The following is a 19,397-nucleotide window of genomic DNA, read 5'->3' as shown; positions in this document are numbered from 1 at the left end:
CATTTAAATGTCATTAGACTTTTGAATAAATACGTAAAGAACATGACAAATAAATATAAAAGCTTCATGCAAGTCAGGAACGAGGAAAGCCATGCCCAAGACCACCCACTGCAGTGTTTTTCTCTGAGAAGGGTATACCAGCTATGCCCAGAGGTGCTAACACAGCCTTCCCCGTTCTGTTAGAAGAGCACTTTGGTAAGGTGCAGACTTTTAGTAGCACCTTGAACACTCCTCTGAGGTTGGATATGAGATGTGTGAAGCTCAGCACGCGGCAATGCACTTGTGCCTTTCATTTCTGTGCAAGTTCAGCGACATGGTCACAAGTGATTTGCCCCGTGGCCTGCAAGGCAGCTACCCAGGCACACTCACCTGATGATGTCTGTCAGCTCGTGCCCTTCAGCGCCTTCCCATGCAAGCAGGGATTGATTATGCATGACAGGGGGATCTCATTAACAGAAATAATTGAGTTATACTCATTGTAGGGAAGTTAAGCATTGTTACATGCCTAATTCTCCATCCTTGACTTGTTCAGCTCTGCTTACCTTGCTCAATAAGGTTAAGTATTAGCCAAATCCTCCTCAGACTGAAGGTTTCACCATAGGAGTCTAATGGACCAGAAGTACAAGTAAAACACACATAGCCTTTGGGTTGGGTTAAAAAGAGGATTCAACACCTCTGAAAGAGCATACTCAGGCACAGATTTGACAAAGTCTCTGCACTTGTACTTCCTGGCCCTTCAAACAAGCAGCTCGCTGCTTCAGTCACATTTTATTCTCCTGAAATTTCCTTCTTCAATATTTCTTCTAGTGCTTTGGTTTTCTCAGTATCTGTAAAGCCTGATCTTATTTTCCTTAACTCTTTTTTTTTGTCTTCAACAGGGCGCCTGGTATTTCCAGTTGCTTCTCTGAACAATTACAGCACACCGTTACTTTGCCATTAGACCTCACTTTGAGGCTAGCATCTCTCAACTTAATTTGCCCTTCTCTGTTTCGCCCTGAAGTATCTCTTTTCCCCACGCAGGGTATCTAACCTTTCATGCCTGAAGTCCTCATGGAGTAACCCCTGCTTGGATTTGGCTACTCCTTCTCTTTGTACTGCAGTAGAGCTGAAGGAAGGCACACGTTTCAGTGAACAGTTAAGCAAGCTTGACTGCTTATTGTATTGACACACACTACACTGGTCTTGGCAATTCCCTAGAAAGATGCAGCGTACCAGACAGAGCTTGTAGCTTTCTTCTTTCCCATGTGGCACTGAGGCTATGCCTATATTTAGAGGTAGATCTAACTTTAGAGCTCATTTGTGGTACTCGACTGTAAATATGCTACAGTTAACCTAATTACTAGCGGAGTTAAAAAATACATCTAAAAAGTGCATTTTAGGCAACTGTTTAAGAAGCATTTTTTTTACAAAAAGGTTGCATCTCTGCTAAAATGGGTTCAGACATCACTTCTGTGGTATTACACTCACTGGATTAAGGAACAGCAATGCACAATCGGAGTTACATATTGCTTTGTGTGTCATTTCATTTCAGTGACTTATTTTGAATATGGGTTTTGTTTGGCTACTCAAATTATTTAGCAAGCCATCTCAGGTAGCCAATTCATTTTTAAAAGATTGCAATCTGCTTGGGGAAAGTTTATGATGTAAAATGAATAGAGCATAAACAGGAAGAATGCTTGTCTTGCTTGGCCTGTTGACTCTCATCCACACTCTCCAACCCCTTCGTGGTATCATGCACTCCCAGAACTGTCTTATATGGACCCAGTTCAAGAAAGCTGTGGTCAACAGTACAGACCCACCTATCTTCCCAAACTCTTTAGGTTTTTTCCTCCCTCTGTATCATTTGATCTGGAATAATTCAACTTTTTTTCTTTTTTAATTACGCAATAAAATGGTCCTATCTGGAATAAAAGAATGATTTTGGTTTAGGATTGAGGAACATCATACCCAGCAGATGTATGGGTAATTAAAGTCCCCAGGAGCTCAGGAGCTCCTGTATAAATGGTTCAGTAATGTTTCCTTCTTCCTTTTTCTGAGATGGGTAACAGATGCCTTAGCAGTGATCCTTTCATCTTTCATGTCATGACTCCTTACCCAAAGCGTCTGTCTGCTGGCTTCCTGACAGTCAAACTCTGTTAGCAGCTGTTTTTCACAGGTAGGAAGCTTCACTCAGAAATGCAGAGCCATTATCCGCTGACTTCTACACAGGGACTGATTCCCCAGGAAGAGGATGTGGGAAATCAGATCAATGGCACAACAGCATTAATTCTTGGCTTGTGAATAGGTTAGGTACCTCTCAGTCTCTCTCTTTTTTTTTTTTCTTTTTTGGGGGGTGGGCATGAGGTGGGGATTAAGACGTGAGCAAAACTGGGTTTTACTTGTGAAAATTCAATCCAGTATATCCTTAAATGCTTGCTGAATCAGAAACACAGGTGAACAGTTTGAAAGAGCCATTATAAAGCTTATAAGCAAAGAGAACATACTCCTAGAGCATCTGTGTTTGCAGTTGCTTTGTAAAAGAGAAACAAATTTGGTAGGGAGTAATCAATTGTGAGTCTTCAGTCAGTGAAGTATTTACCAGCCAGGTGTTCAGGAATCTTACATCATCCCAGAGTCTTTGTGTTTAAAAATAAAATCCCTTGAGATGAATGCCACCTTCTCTTCTACTTGATTTGTGTTCAGTTCCTCCACATTTCACAACTTCCTCCTTGAGATTGATCTGTCATGACAGAACCCCATCTAGGTCTAAATCCTGACTTTCTGACAGAAAATTCAAGACTCAGATCCAAACCCAGACCCAAACTGGTGTAACACATGTGTATCCTCAGTGCTTCACATCAAAGCAGAAAGATAAGGACTGCCCTGACCTTACCATGACACAATGCAGGAGCATCAGTGTCAACGGTCACCGGCCATCCAGGCCTGCTTTTAATCTCTATTGCACTGACATATGTTGGGAACCAGCCCATGCAGTCGGTGAAAACCATGTCCACATGGTTTCGTGAAATATCTTTGATTTTACTGCAAGTAGATGACTGACGAGAAAATCCAGCCTGCTATTTTCAGAAGGAAGGAAGCTGCAAAAATGAAAGCACTCATCTCCACAGAAAATCATGAAGTGATGGAGAAGTCAAATCATGTGGGTTTACTGTGCTACTGTTCTGAAAAGAAAAAAAAACGAGAGAGACTGAGAGATACCTAACCTACTTGCAAGCCAAGAATTAATGCTGTTGTGCCATTGATCTGATTTCCCACATCCTCCGTATAGCCCATGAAGTGGAAATGGAGAGGAAGGAGTTACTGATTTTGAGAATTATACCCTGGGATAGAGGAGTATAGTAGAGAATTTAACCCCTGGGAGGAACCAGGAGGGTCAGACCCAGAGGTGAGGGCTTCAGACCCAGGTTCCTTGTACTGTCTCCTCTGGTTGTAAAGATGCAGGATGAATTAGCAAGGGGCCTCCTTTGTGGAGGAAAGGCAGCAAAACACTTTGCAAGGAAAGCTGAAACTGAAGCTGACACCTTCTCCTTGTAATGAAAAGCTATAATTCAAAGCAAGGTTTCCAAGGCACAGATATGTGTGTGCGCTCATGAAGATTCACTGCAGTAAAGAGGAAAATTGGAGCACAAAAAAATGATTTTCCTTGCTTTAATGAGGCTAATGGCCCTTTACTCTCCATGGACTGCTGAAAGATGCCACCATTAACTTTTTATTTGCAATTTGTATGCACCTTGCTGCATTTGTTTTCTTTATAGCAGCAATCTCAGTGCAATATCTAGGATAGAAGGAAAAGCAGCACGGAGAGAGCATTTCTGTGGTGGGAAGTGATGAACTACCTGGCCTAGCTGCCAAGCAACCCCCTGACAAGCCGCAGAAGTCACGCGCCATTGTCAGGCAGCTTGGGCACTTGATGAGTGTCAGTAGTGCACACTTTGGATGGAAATACATGAGGTGAGCCCTCAGTTCCTGCTAGAAATGCCCTTGCAACCAAGGGCTAGGCAGCATATCTTGGCAGTAGTGCAAGGAGCACCCCTTTTGCCTGAGCTGCTTCTCTTAGAGAAGCTGTAGCAGATGATACTGAGAGGAAGGAAAAGAAAATGTAGGGAAAAAGGAGGCAGCACATCCTGTTCCTGCAAGGAAGGAAAACTATAAAAGGAGCATAAATATACATTTCAGCATGTGCAGAAAACATATGGCTCTGTCTAATATAACCGAGGCTTTGCAGTGAGTGAGAAGACATTAATTACTATCAAGGTACCCTGTGTGTACGCAAGTACATATATATATATATATATATATACACGTGTGGGATGGCAGGGAGTGTCAAACAAATGTTTGTCTCCTTGGGCACTGTTGGGTTTTCTTTTCTTTGGTGGTAGATCTCAACACAATGACCACGCTTCTGACAGATCCACTTTTGGAAGTCAGTAACAGCTGGGGGATAGTTTAACTGGGGACTGGGGGTCATGCAGCGTGCAGAGGTCCATGTTGCTTTTGAAAGAATGAAAAAGCTCTTCGGAGTGTGGTGTGAGAAGGATACACTCAGCCCAGGCTCAGCTGGGGAACTCCAGCCTGCACTAAACTCAGCTGTAGGGGGAATTGTTGTTTGCCTAGATGTCTCTTGTTAATGGGGCTGTTGATGATGGTAATAGCTGGAAAATCAGTTACAGCCGTTATAGAAGCAGGGAAACACAGAGACTCTGCTCCAGATGCAGTGCTGGAAGCGGCCCTCGGGTTCGAGACAGCTGGGAAGGAAGGATGAGACCACTAGTGATACTCAGGGGTGGGGTGTGGAAGACCTGAATCCTCATCCCAGATGCACCACAGTTTCCAGAGGGAGCTTGTCTGCCAGCAGCCACAGATTTCCTTTTCTGTGACCCTAGGCAGATCACACTTGCCACCTGCCAAGGATAATCCACTAGGCTCTGGAGGACACCCTGAGATGCTTAATTCAAGTGCAGTAACGAAGTTTGGACCCAGCCAATGATTGAATTTTTCCAGGAGCTAAAGGGAAAACCAAAACACAGAGAAGATCCTACCGATCCCAGAATAACATTTTTTTGGGGGGGGATCAAAAAAAGTAAAAAAAATTGTGTTATGCTTGAACAAAATATTTCATGTTGGGTCTCTGGCCGCAAGGAAACAAGAAAACAAAGGGCACCCCATGCTCTCTCTTAAGCTGAGAGCCTGACCTTCTGATAGGTTGAGGACTCACTCTGCATGGCTTGTACACAAACATCTGGAAGTATGATAGAGAGGGAAACAGAATGAAAATTTCCTGGGTCTTCAGTCTCTCTGCCAAAAGGCTTGCCAGACATCATCTCCTGATTTTCCTCTGGTGTTTTCTTGAAGTGTCTTGCATATCTCCCTGTTCAATCTTGAGCTATTTATAGCACAGCAACAGGCAGGGAGGAGAGTATAGCTAAGGCTACAGGCCCACTGGCATTTGTCACTAAACCAATGTCCCGTGGCTCTTGCAGGAACAGTGTGGTCATACACACACGCAAAAAAAGGATTTCATGCAATATATCTTGACTCCTTCCTCCCTAAAACAGCCTCATCAATTTTAATGCTAAATGAATAAATAATAACAAGACACTTAAGGTGTTAATGGTGCACTAATTATTCCTGAGGTTTCCGTGGAAGGGCATGTGACATCCACATTAATACTGAATGACTTTCTTTATGACTAACAGAATTACAGAGAATATTAAATGAAGCAAAAAGTGATGGGGCTCTTAGCAGTAATTGTCACAATTGTTCATACAGAACCCAATTTCCAATACTGTATTTACTTAAATTGGCTAGGAAAAGCACAGGAGGCATGTAAAGCACAATGAATCACTCCAGTTCACATCTCTAGCTTGAGAAACTACTTCCTCATTGCCCACAGGAGAATAACAAGCACAGCCATCAGGGTCTGGTTTAAACCTGAGACTATGGCAAAACACATCAGAAAAACAAAGTGCTGACTTCCATTTATGTTTGGAGAGTTGATTTTTCTTTTCTTATCAGAAGTAATATCAAACATGATTTTATGAATAAAAGTGAGGAGGGGAACTTAAGTTCACCTGGCCATTCACACATGGCTGTGAAGTCAGTTTTATAGCCAGGGAGGTCTCTGGGGAAGCTTTGGGTCTTTGCTTACATGTGTGTGGAAAGTGAGGGCTTGAGCATGTAAAAAGCCATGTCATGGTTCTTGAAGCACTTGGAATATATTGGGAATTAAGCGCTTTTGTCTGAGAAAAGTGTCTGGCCCTGAAGACAACTCCAGTGTCCACCAGAGCTGACAGAAAGGGTACACTTGTGTTTACCTTTGAGGCTTGAAAGAGTTTTAATTCCTAGGAAAACACACGGTGCTGAGTGAGAGGGCTGCAGACGTGGGGCTCCCCTGCGCCATCTCCTTGACAAAGGAGGGCTGGCAGCCCTGGAAGCAGAGGGGTCCCAGGTCAGTAGAACCCAGATTGTAGAAATGCCCCAAGTAGGGTTGCAGCTCTGGGGCTTTGAATTGAATGCAGGTGGGAGGCTGGGGGAGACACAAGCTCTGGCAGCCATGCAGAGCTCCTGGGGTATTTTCCAGGGTGTGCCCTATTGTACAGTCCCTCAGCCCCACACTGGGTTTAATTATCCGAGGCAAAAAATTGACCTGGGAGCATGAAGGCAGAGTAAAGAGGCTTACTGCTACCTGTGAGAAAATATCCCCACTTGTGAACTTTGAATTTACTTGAAACTGAAACTTGAGCCTGGATTTCAGCATCAGGATTGACTTCTGAGTGTTCTGAGTATCCTTTGATGAGCTGCTGTGCAGAGCTCGCTGGCTTTTCTGCATGGCTGATCTCCTAACTCCCATGGCATTACTTCAAGTGCATGACTGACTGCCTCAGAAACTGGCCCCCCTCTGCCCAAAGTGACTTGAGCTAACTTGCCAACACGGTTTGACTTTTGGATTAAACAAGTTCTAGATGTGCCTGAAATGTTCCCACACATAAAAATCCCTTTGTGAAAGGGCATGCGAAAGGTGAGTGAGATGTGAGAGAAGCTTGTATGTCATTCATACTTTCTTCTCTAATTAGAAATGTGAGTCGGTTGTTGTGTGCCTTTATTCGACTTCTTTAGGCTCTTTGGAAGCCCTATTGTATCTGTGTGCCTGTTAATTTCCTCAGCAGACTAATTCAGCTTGCTCTGCTGACATGTAGTTAATTATGTTTCAGTTAACTCGTTTTCCTGGATGATGCTCAGCTGCTGTCTGTAAATTAAATGGCTGCCTGGATAATCAAAAGTTTCTGAAGTTTGTCTCTACCCTGAGCTGGGCTGGCACTCTGCTCGAGATCCTGGTTGCAGCTTGGGGAGAAGGACATGCCTGAGTGAAATGTAAGGAGGAAGAAAGTAAATGGATCCTGAGCCTTCTGAAACTTCAAACTCTCTCTGCAAATAAGCTAATTAAGTGTCTATGCCTGGGAAGATTTGATCAGAAATTATTATCCTATGGCAGCTGGATGAGCTCTTAGAGGAGCAGAGGCACTAGCAGGAGATGCTCTCTGTTCCTGGTCATGTCCTTTTTTCAGCTGCCCATTTGGGTCAAAGCCAGCCCAAATAAGTGCCTGCATCTCACGGAAATGTCCCCCTTTTCCTTGAGTGAATCTGGTCAAATATTTGAGCTTGTTCAGTGTGTTGGGCCTGCTTTCACATTGGCTATATACAGGGAAAGATTTTAGTGTCACAGCAGCCTCTTCTCCATGAGCCCACAGAGCTGAGCTCTTCCCAAAGGAGACTACAGCAGGACACATTACCACCTGATTAATTGTGAATTCACATGGAAAGAAAGCTTAGAATTAATCAAACTGCAAGAAATTGTTTATAACTGACCATTTTCATGGAAATACGGGGCCAGACTTTGATTTAGATCCATTTGATTGATAGGTATGGAGTTATATCCAAGATACAAATTTGCTTTGGATGTTACAATGGGCATGCAATTCCTTTTGGGATGACATGACTGGACTGCAGCCCACTGCTGGGCAGTGACGTTTCAGGTGAAATTTCAGAGCCCTCTGACCCTTCTCCAAAAGTATGACAATTCCCCATGGAAAATAATTCTGCTATCATTAAGTGGATTTCATGAATAAATCAGAGGCAGCACTGTGAGCCATGCCTGCCAGGAATGTCTGAGGTGAGGTGCCTGGGAGGCAACAGCTTACATGAAGAGCAGCTAATAAAAATAAATTCACTTTTATGCAGAACTTCAGAGTTATTTCACAATATCCCACACTTCCCTTTATTTGCTTGTCTGGGACACATATAAAGGAAATTTGTTTCAGGAAGCTTGGGTCTTTATTTTTAGTGGGGGAACTCAAGTAGACACCTGGCTTCTCCTAGAACTCACTGGCACCTGGGCATTTAGCTCTGATTCCTTCATATTAATTTTTGGCAACTGATCTATACTTCGGCTTACAGAAAGGCATAGTTACAGACCCTTTTCTTTCTTCTTCCTGCTCTGAAATGCTTACTTTTCCTAGTCAAATCTAGCATGAAAATCAGTTCCATCTAAAGGCAATTGTAAGAGGCCAAGTATCTAGACTGGACTGGAAAAAGTACATTTTCTCTGCTTAAAAAAAATAATTTTTTTCTGTATCTTAAAGCAGGGAGGGAAGAACATCATCAGGCCTGGATTTCTTCAGCACCACTTTACTGTTGACCATATCTGAGTGAATGGTGGTTTGGGTTGTCAGAGATGTCTGGCAATCTCCGAGATCTCTGTCAGAGATCTCACATCCTGTCTGATTCGCAGTACGCAATATCCAGTGAAGTCTTGCTGTACTGGTCATGCACAAAAAACAAAGTTATTGACAGAAATAGCTGGTAGAAAGTACATAAAGGCAGTGGATAAAAATTAATTTTTTTGGTTTCTACTCTCCAAAACTACCAAGAGTGCTTTACAGGTTGCTCAGATATTTTCTAGTGCTTCTTGGAATCTTATGTCTGAAGAACACTTTCCCCATGGACATTACTGGGAGCACAGATCTGGTCTCTATCTACGTCTGTCACATCATAATCTTGTCTTTATCAGAACTAGATCTTCTCCCAACATTATGTCAAGATCCAATCTATAAGCATTGATACTTCAGTAGTGCTGATTCTGGCTTTCTAGTCAGTCTGCTGAGCTCACCACCACGCATGAGGTACTTTCTGGTTTTGCTATACTTTTGCCTGAAGACCTCATAGTGTTTTAAAGCTTCTTTGTTTTGTCTCTGGATTTTGTACACCACTTCTGTCTCCTTTAAGTGAGCTTTTGCCATTGCTTTCAGCATTCTAGCTCAGGGCTCCTCCACTGATCCCCAGGAAGCTCCTCAGAGCAGGCAGCACTTATCCTTGGAGCATGGTTGCAAGGGGAGGTATTTTACTACTCTTACTACTAGCAGGAGTAATGAGCAGATCCGGATGAAATAACTGCCATCGTTGAAATCTCTGTCAAATATTCCACTGGTTTCAGTGGGGATGAGTCAATTTTACTTTCAAGACTTCAACATGTCATCAACATAACAGTTCCAAACACAGATTTTTGGGGAAAAAAAATAGTGTAGTGAGGACAAGAGATATAAATAAAAAGAAAGTACAAGATAAACTATGCATAAAGCACAATGTACTTAACAATGAAACATAGCAAGATGGATTTTTCAGTAAATGAATGCGTTAGCTCATGCTTGACAGCATCTGTGCAAGCAAAGTCCTGCTGTATGCAAATTGGATGCCTAACAACTTGTGTGGCTAGGCAAATAAGCCATATATATGCTTACAATGTGAATTTGTAATTAATTCATGCTCCTGGGTAAAACTGAGTCCTTCATGAAATCCAGCACCTGTATAAGTCTCCTCTCCATTCTGAAAAATCTTAACGGTAGAATCAGAAGTCTGAAATTATAAATGTAATTAATATTAAATGAAATCTAGCATACAATTTTATTCAAGAAATTAGCTAACAATTAGCACTCATTGACTGGCATTTGAAGACTGGAGGGGGGCAAATGTAGCTGTAATCATATGTAAAAGGGATGAAGAGTGTGGAGAAATCTGGAGAATGGCAGCTCTTACATCCGTGCCAGGAAGATTAGCCCAGACTGTGGTATAAGATAATGTTAGTGCACATCTGGACGAAACCAGGCAAGTGATAAAGGCTTCTGAGTGGAAAGTTCTGCCCAACAAGCCGCTCGGGGCATTTTGGTGAGATCAGTTCATATGTGATGCCAGTGACATTGTGTCTTTGGTTTTCCTACGGTCTTCTCAGAAAGATTTTTTGGAAACTAAGTAACCAGGGGACAAGAGCTAGGGTCTTCATAACCCAAGTGGTTGGCTAATGATAGAAAATGACAAATGGAAGTAAATGGTCATTTTCTTCAGTGGACAAAAGTCATCAGTGGAGCTGTGCAGGTCTTTTACCTGTGCTAGTAATCTGTGCCAAGTCTGGGTTCTTTGATGTGTTCATAAATGATCTGGAGAGGGAAGGGAGCCTTGAGTTATCATTTGTTGGCAGTACCAAGTTGTTCAGGGTATTGAAATGAAGGCAGACAGTTAGGAATTGCAAGAGGATCTAATGAAAGTGACTGGGAATAAGAAAGCAAATAAATTCTTGCAGATAAATTATCTAGATTGTGAATCAAACTGCTTATGTCACTGTGTTAGGTGGTGCATATGGAGAGGAGGACAACCCCCTATTTGTGTGTATGATGGTAGGCTCTGAGCAGAGAGGTCCTTGGAAAGAGCACCTCCATCCACAGAGGCAATCAAAGGCCAGTTAAATACTGAGACTTACTGGGAAATTAAGAGAGCATGAAACAGGAACCCAAATGCTGCTGCCAGAGATGGGGGTCCCAGCTCTGCGCATATGCGCAGCTCTGGGTTCCTCTCTGCAAACAGCACAACCGAAGGTATTCTTACAAGGAATTACTGGGTTGGTTACAACTGTTAAGCCTCAAAAAGGTAGCATTTAAGAGGGTGTAAGAAAGATTTAGAAAGCTGTGAGTGTCATGGGCGTGATGGCTAGGAATCAACAGCTCGCTGCAAGCCCTAGGGCCATGCAACCACTGTTGAGTGGAGCAAGCATGACAAAGGCAAGAGTGATCACTTCTCTTTGTCTTCTCCTAACTCACATGCAAATATATTGGCTGTTGAGACTCAGTTGCTCAGGAGGACTCTTGACAGTGTTGCCTATCTGGGTTAAAATACAGCTGTACCGTCTAGCTTTGGGCTTGCCTGTGGCAGCAGGGCAGAGTTCCAGGGCTGCCCCAGTTCCATGCTGCCTGCAGAGTGAAAACAGGAGTGCTTTTTATTAACAGCCTGCTGAAATGTCTGCCCAGTGGCAAATAAAGGACCAGACTCAAAAGTGAGCTGCTCAGACACCATTAGTTCCTGTCATAGTGGTGCCAAGAGAAAAAAACGGGAAGAGGGAATGTGTTTTTCCCCGCCAATTTAGCAATCTCCAACAACCATTAAAATGTTTTAATCATGTAATTATTGCAATCTTTTTACCACAGAGAAGGTTTAAGTATGGTTTGCAAGGCAAAGCTTTATTTTTTCCCTTCACAAGTATGAATCTCACAGTAATTCCAAGTCTTCTTAGTGTGGAGTGCTAAACAGGTGATGTTACTGTAGTGATTTTACTCTTAAGCAAGAGGTATGACATATACTTTGAGTTTTCCCATTTTCGAGATAAGAGAGCCATATAAATTTTGGCACCTTCCTGTTTAAGATAGTTAAGCAAAAGTGAGGGAGGTACATCCCAGGTGTCTGATCTACAGGTTCATTTATTGTGGTGGCTGCTGAGCTTGCACATGGTCCTGGAATGACAACCTTCCTGTTTAGAGCAGGAACACTATCTGGAGGGCTACACCTTCAGGACCCTCATGCCCACGTGCATCATCCGTGATGAGCAGAAGCTGAATTCTGCAAGGGGCAGAGGATCAGCTGAGCTGTGCACAAGCCTGGCTCATGTGGCCGAGGGTGGATGGCAGCCTGGGCTCGCAATGTAGCAGCTGAACTGCCAGCAGCAACCTCCCACCAAGGCTGCCGGCAACATTTCAGTGCTCATCGCTGTGAGCATCCGCTCCCTGCTGACTTTGGAGGCGGGGAGACGCAGCTCTGTGCCTCTCTCCTGACTGCTATAGCCCTGCTGACTGCTCTCCTGCAGAGGATGCTCATGCCAGTGCTGCCACTCTCCTAGGGTGCTCGACAGATTCGCTTTTTGTTCTCTTTTTTTCCCCCCCACGCATAAATCTTGTCGGCTTCAACCTAATTGCATCTTTTTCCGACAGACTGTCTCAGGAGCAATGCAAATGAGCTTTGAAATGTGGAGATCTGGTTTATATTTGTCAGTTAATTGCCTGAGTGGCACAGACATCTAGAGCTGGCACCTGCCTCCTTGTGTTAAGATCCATCTTTGATTTCAGATGCGATGCTGCATGTAGAAGCTGAGCTTCTGATAGAGGAGGATGTGCTCTTTGGACAGTATCTTGCTCCAGGTGAGAGTGATCTGAACTGCTTGGACTGGGTCTGTTTTATGCTGCAAACACTGATCACAGAGGCTGTGCCCAGTGCAATGCAGCATGGATCTGTTCACCTCTAGATGAGCTGACCCCGTCTTTACCCAGTGAAGCCCCAGCCCCCCTGCCCATCTGTCTGTCCCTGCTGTGTGACCATATGCATCCGTAGTGCACGTCCATGGACTCGTTTCTCCCTGAGATTTGACTCTGGGGTGCTTATGGGCATGAACAGGGCAGGGAAAGGCAGCACCTTCCTGAGTTTATTGTCTGACTGCACACAGATGCTGGAAAAAATAGGACATTTTGTTCTTTTTTGACATCTTTATTTTAAAAAAATCCCTCACACTTAAACATTAGGTCTTGAAATTCAGCCTATATTTCTTTTGCACTTCATTTCATCCCCTTGTCCAAATTTCTTCATTCAAATCCATGTCAGCTTTACCCAAACTCCCAGCAGCACACAGATGAAGTTAGTCAAGTACAGAGCTAGCTCTCATACCAAATGTCTGATATCAACCCTGTTTTCTTTCCCACACACTTCTGTCTTTTTTTTTTTTTTTTTGCACCCTCTCTCTCCAAGATGGCAATCAGCTAAACAACAACACATTTTCTGAGAAACCCAGCCTATTGGGCTGTGTAAGAGCTGACTTCCCTTCAGATAAGCTTTACTGCTCCTGCTGCCTCTCTGCCAGGGACTCCTGCAGCAACGCGCCAAATTAACAGAGTACCCTGCAAAATGCCCCACTACAAGCAACACATACTTGAAACTACACCACGGCCCTAGTCCTAGCTCTGATGTTTGCTGGCTCATCCCAATGCAGAACACAACAGAGACACATTGGAAAGGTTTGATGTCTCCCACTGACACAAATGTCATGGTATCTCCATGCTGCATGGCAGATGCATTAGAAATTCATAGACCGATTTATCTGCGCTACAGAAGGAATTTGGGGTGGATGACTTCAAGGCTTGAAGCATCTGCCAGCACAGGTCTGCACAGCACAAGCTTCACTCGCACTCTGGGTAAATTATCCAAACATTGAAGAAACTGTGAAGATGTACTGGTTCAAAGCAGCTCTGAGGCTTTGTCCCAGGTGGTTCATCATCTTTTTCATGGAAGCAACAGACATGGGTTGTTAGGACCGAGCAGAAAGATCAGGCAGTCAAATGCATGTACATGTGTGGGATCAAGAGCTTAAATCTCCATGAAACCTGGAGGAGGGATAAAACTGGCATCTTGCATCCGTTGCTAGGGAGCTTAAGGCAGGAACCATAGCAGTTTGTGTAAGGAGAAAGCACTAGAAGTGAAGTGCTTTCACAAAGGATTTGCTTTCCTTTAACCTCTATAAAAGACTGTGAAATGCAAAGACAAGTCTCATTTGGAGAAATTAAACCACAAGTGCACATAGAGGAGGGGAAAGTGTATTCAGGGGAATATCACCACACTTGCCCCCTTCTCATATTCCTAGTTGGCCACCTGAGTTCCTATTCTTGTTTTGCAGGTGGGGAAACGTAGCCAGACAGTGTTAAGGCTGGAAACCACCCTACAGCTGGATATGAAGCTGTGTGGGTCAGCCAGTTGTTGGGAATGGTTTGCACTTTCACATGGAAGAAACAGAGCATTACGAACTCCTGTGCTGCAGGCTGGTATCTGCTCTTCTCCCAGGAGCAGTACACTGATCTTTGCTCTTGACGGGCACCTCTGTCTACCCCTATTGAGACAAACTTATCCCAGCTGTATCTGCACCAGAAAGAGCTGAATAACACTAGGGACGAATGTAGGTCTTGCAGATTTTCACACTGTTGCCCTTGGCAGCACTGCAGTATGCAAACACGGCTGAGATTCAGTATTGGCAGTTCTTCACACTTTATTTCTTGCAGAGGATAAATGCATGTTGTGGGGGGTCTTTATTTTGCCTATATTCAAGCTCATCTTTTCGTGTAGCATGTAATTAACAAAATGCTCCAATTAATCAGAAAGGGGAATTTTTAAAATCAGCTTTCTGATTCTGCACTTCCACTGCTTTCTAACAAACCAACACATGCTGCCCCAGGGTATTTACCATAGAATAACAACCAGATGGGTTATTTTGCTTCAAGCTGTTAACCTGAGCTGATTACTAAAACCCTGGAAAAGGCTTATATACTTTAGCCCTTTATTGATGTCAGAAAGTCCTACAGAATATATTTCTCATATTCCCCCGATCACTTTTCCAGAAGTACAAGGTTGATCAGCATCTCTTGATAAGGAAACAATTTATAAACATTTATTCATACATATTTAAAGTGTTTGCTAATCTGTGTTTTCTATTTTCAGTGCCTAAATAGAGACTTTTGGGGACTCATTTCCATTGAGGCTGATCATTTGCAGTGCTCAGTATTGAGTTGTGGCATCCCACTTTGCATCCTGTTTCTGTCCATGCTAAGAACCTAATTTGAGGCTGGAGATTATGCCCTGGGAATAGACATTGAAACTTCAGCATTGTAAAGCTGGGGATGGTGACATCTAAGGTTCTTTTTGGATCAGTTCCCAGGAAACTACCCACATAAATTTGTGTTGGTCAGCCTTGTAACATGAAACAACTACTTCCTTTGCATTTCCTGCTACATTGCTGTCTGTTGTGTGAGTTACCCCAAGCACATTAAGAAAAAAATCGGAGTCTGCCTTTGACTCTAATAATCCTCACGTCAGTTTTATTTGTTGCAACAGGGGAGTGGCTATAATAAACATAAAACAAAGAAATGAGGAAATCGTCATTACAAAGTGCTTTTACTAGTATCTTGTACTAATAAACACAGTTGTCTCTTTGGAAAGATGCCTCCAATCTGTTGATTTATTTTATATTAGCAGTGCTGTGAATGCTGGCTTCTCTGCTTTTATAAGATGAGCAGCGGAAAAAGGGTTGCCTCACAGGAGAGTTATGGAAAATTAGCTTGGCCTTTTCGTAAATACTGTTTTATGCCCATCAGCTGGAAGATTATTTCTGAGCAATTGAGAGGGTTCATTGTCCCAGCCTTTCTGTTTGCTTCTGTCACGCCAAATTCTGTTCCTGCTTGAATCGGTTGCATTGTTCTTGCTGACTTCAGTAACACAAGAGTTTGGCCAAAAGACTTCAGTTGAGGAGTTGTAATGCGTCACTGACAACCTCATGGTCACTGTGGACAAAATGTGTCCACAAATGCAGGCTTCCTGCTGCAGTCAACCAGGCAAGCTCCAGGGAAGGTCCACAGCCTGCTCCTGTCCTGGTGGGAGGGGAAAACCCGGCCAGCTGCAGTTGTATTCTCCATACGGTAACACTCAAACCCAAGGGTTTGCTCACCCGCACATGGAAAACCTGAATGTTTTCAATTTTACTGATTGTTTTTTAAATCTAATCAGATTTCACTCCTGAAATGAGATAATGAGGCATCTCTGGAAACCACTGGGTGTGAGGAACAGGGCAGGGCTGCTTGCTGAGTGCTGCTGTGCACCACTGAGTGCCTGTCCCCTTCATCAGGCAGCTCCAAGACCCCCTTCCTCTTAGAAGGTGGAGACCTCACTTCAGTTACAGCACTGTTCAAAGCTTTCTCTTCCTCACAGCTCTTGGCCATCTCCCATGGCCTGCTTTCTAAGTATTTTTATTCCTCATTTAGAGCATGTTTGTGCTGGTGCTGTGGGATGTAAGCAGCAGCATCCCAGGAAAGGCAACTGCCCAGTGAGGACAGAGACTGCTCGAGATGATTCTCTCAAGCTGCGGTAGCTCATACCAAGAAGGACCATGCACTTTTGCTGTCTCATACAGCAATGAGGAAAAATGCTGGTTTTCCATAAGAACTAGCCCTAGATGTTAGGTCATCACTTCATCATGTTTATCATAGTTCACAGCTGCAGAGAAAAACAAAGATACAGTGTCTCTTGAAATTCAGACAGCAGTTGGTAAGGAAAAGATCCAACAAATATGGTCACATGAAGAAATAAAAGGACAAGTGTTTGTTTGGGAGATGCATGCTTCCCTGGCTGAGGATTGTCTTGATTTGCACTGCTGTGTGGCTTGAGCACAGAGGGCATGAGGAGACGGGGCTTGTCCTGCAGCTTCAGCAGAGTTTATGCAGGCTTCTGTTTGGTGATGCCTCTAGTTGGGCTGCTCCGAGGATGCCATCACAGCTTCTCTCAGAGACTCTCAGTGAGCTCTGAGACCCTGTTAGTAAGAACTAAAACTGTCTTGGTGAGCCCTGAGACTGTGCTAGAGAGCGTTCACACTGTGGGGGGGGAAGCCCAGCTGGATGCAGGGTGCCCTGTCTCTTCTATTCACCCATTAAGTCTCCCTCACAAAGCAAGAATAAGAAGCATTATTTCCAGTCTCTATAAATTCTTCTGGTACTTGGACCTGACAAATGTTATTTTTACCTGGAACTGGAGATTAACTTAGAAGATTGACCAGGTCTGTTTAGGCCATTACCCACTGTGTGCTACATACGCGGAACAGCAGACGAGGGATGGGACTCACGGTAATAGCCCCCCTAAAACCTTCTTTCATTATCCTAAATTTTTGTTCAAAAAACCTAAAAACATGCAGGGAGCACAGATCTCCCTGCACAATATACCTGATCTCAGGTTTTTCCATCTGAAGCTTGTGTAAGGATTCCTCTGGTGCCACCAACACTGCAGACCCACTCTTGCATCCCAGTCCTCAGCCACGAGGTTCTGCAGTCCCTAATGCCCAGAGGCAGATAACAAATCAGAACCTTTCTACACTTTGATCATATTCTAATATTTATATCATTTATTTGTTCTACCATGACAAATTTGCAGGAAGTTTACAAGGCCAGCCTTAAGCTTTTGCAACACTTTTTCCAAATTTATTTTACAAGTGTGAGTGCAGCACTTAGGCCCAGAGAGGGACTGAAAATCTGAGGATCCAATGGAGCATCCGTACCACAGCAGTGCCAGATTGCAAAGATGCCTCTTGTTGTGTGTACAATGCAAAGACCTTGGGAAGGACAACGTCAGCCTGGATGATCATATGGTTTATGTTTTGGGTAGCTACAGTACAGCAGGTAGAAAAGGGCAGCAAGGAGGGAAAGTAACACAGTTTTCATGTGGTCACTGGCAACACCAGAGATGGACCTACATGTCCTGCTGTCCTTGTAGTATCACTGCCCAGGAGAACTCAGGACCCCAGATTTGTCATGATATCTGCTTCCCCATCAAAGCCCCCCACTGTTCTGCCCAGGCTTCCTGGGGAAAAAAGTTGCAGTTAGAGAGCTCCCTTGCCCTGCTCAAAGGGGGATTCAGTAGCAGCAGCTGCACCCCTTCCCCAGATGGGTGCCGCAGCAATATGGGGGTATTGGGTAGAGGAGCTTTGGGAACCAGATGTCCTCATTTCGCAGGAGCAAGGGAGACAGTGTGAAGTTCAGGTGCCAGTATACAACCCGTTGGCTGTTCTGGAGCGGATTCCATTGAACCCTGGCCTGTGCTGCCATTCTCCCCAGGCTGTGATGTTAGTTGTTTGCTGACTCCTGGTTTTGTAACACAAAAACTGCTCTACCTTAAGCCTTGCTTCTGCTAACCTCACAATTAATTTCAGCAGAGTTAACCCTGGTTTTAACTTTATTGCAGCCTGAAAGACTTCTGAGATAGGAAACACAGGGCAGTGGGTGGGGTTGTTTAAAGGCATGTTAAATACAATTTTTCATACCTGGGCAATCCCAGAAAGACATACAGCAGGTGATAACCTTGGGTGCCACACATTCTGCTCCACTGATGAAAACTCCAGTACATCTGGCTGCCACACACACTCCTCTCCTCCCCGACAACTGATCTACAGAGAAAGAAGGGAAAGAATGAGCACAGTCGTATCCTCAGCCATTTATTTAAGCTGTGGTTATTGACTATAGTGACCTTGTATTTCTGCGCATTACACAGCAGGTGATGTTTCTGTTTTGGATAGCATGTATCACTGAGGGAAGGGATAGAATATTTTGTAGAGCTCCAGCACAAGAGAAAGAAAGCACTGTGTAAGGATTCAATACCATTATTTAATAAGGAATTTAACGTAGCGTATTTAAGCTCATACACTTATACAGCTCTTTTTTCTGTCAGTTACAAGCAGGAGTGTAAAGTACATCTCCCTTGGGATGGTTGTCTGTGCATCACTAATGATTACTGCTGTAAGAAGTGACCTCGTTAAATGTTCAAGTTAGAGAAAGATTTTACAAAGCTGGGCTATGAGGTATGAGGAGTTATTTCAAATAAACAACCCAAGCACATCTGTTTCGCTCTAAATGTTATCTTAAACTTTAGTGTTGGGTTTTCTGGCAGAGAAATCAAACTTCAGGCAGACTTTGAACACCCAGATATTATTTTCTTTTTTGTTTGCTGAGCATGACCTTTTCCTATGGCGGCCTCAAAGAGCTGGAGGGGCTGGATTTTCCTCCATTATACCGAAGTAACTCTTTTGATTGCCGCAAGGTGAATGCTGACTTCTCTGTTACCTCACCTGCTTGCACGGAGGTAGTGATCTGCCCAAGTGGTCTGTCAGCCACTTCCAGTAACATGGTCTTGAACACAGTGTTCCTGGCCCTGCAATTCACCATCATGCAAACAGCTGGAACAAATTGAAACCAAGCAGGAGACAGTATTGTTACCATATGTATTCCTTATCTTGATTTATGCTCATTGAGTCAGTTTTTTAAGAGTTTTTAAGAACTCAAATGCTATCAAGGATTCTGGAAACTTCCAGAAAAAACAAAGACTACAGGTAGGAAGTTATATTTTAGAACAACATGTTTCAAATGCTGTTTGTTTTCCCCACAGGCATTCAAACATGATATATTTTTTCCTGTATTTTTATCCCCACTCTGAAAGCCAGGACAAAGTGCTAC

General features: G+C 43.6%; 1 long non-coding RNA gene across 1 annotated transcript in view; it reads right to left on the bottom strand.

Annotated features, from left to right (window-relative positions):
* Positions 1-17,329: 17,329 nt before the first annotated feature.
* The window catches only part of LOC121663100, a 37,746-nt gene continuing 35,678 nt past the window's right edge, over positions 17,330-19,397 (bottom strand). Inside the window, exons 2-3 of the long non-coding RNA XR_006015524.1 lie at positions 19,013-19,120; positions 17,330-18,334 (exon numbers count right to left, since the gene is read on the bottom strand). This is a non-coding gene — a long non-coding RNA (uncharacterized LOC121663100). The remainder of the gene's footprint in view (positions 18,335-19,012; positions 19,121-19,397) is intronic.

Source organism: Corvus kubaryi, unplaced genomic scaffold, assembly GCF_017639235.1.
Source record: "Corvus kubaryi isolate FWS band 111438036 unplaced genomic scaffold, C.kubaryi_AGA036_p1.0 37266, whole genome shotgun sequence".
Classification (NCBI taxonomy): domain Eukaryota; kingdom Metazoa; phylum Chordata; class Aves; order Passeriformes; family Corvidae; genus Corvus; species Corvus kubaryi.
This window is presented reverse-complemented; position numbering and strand designations above follow the sequence as displayed.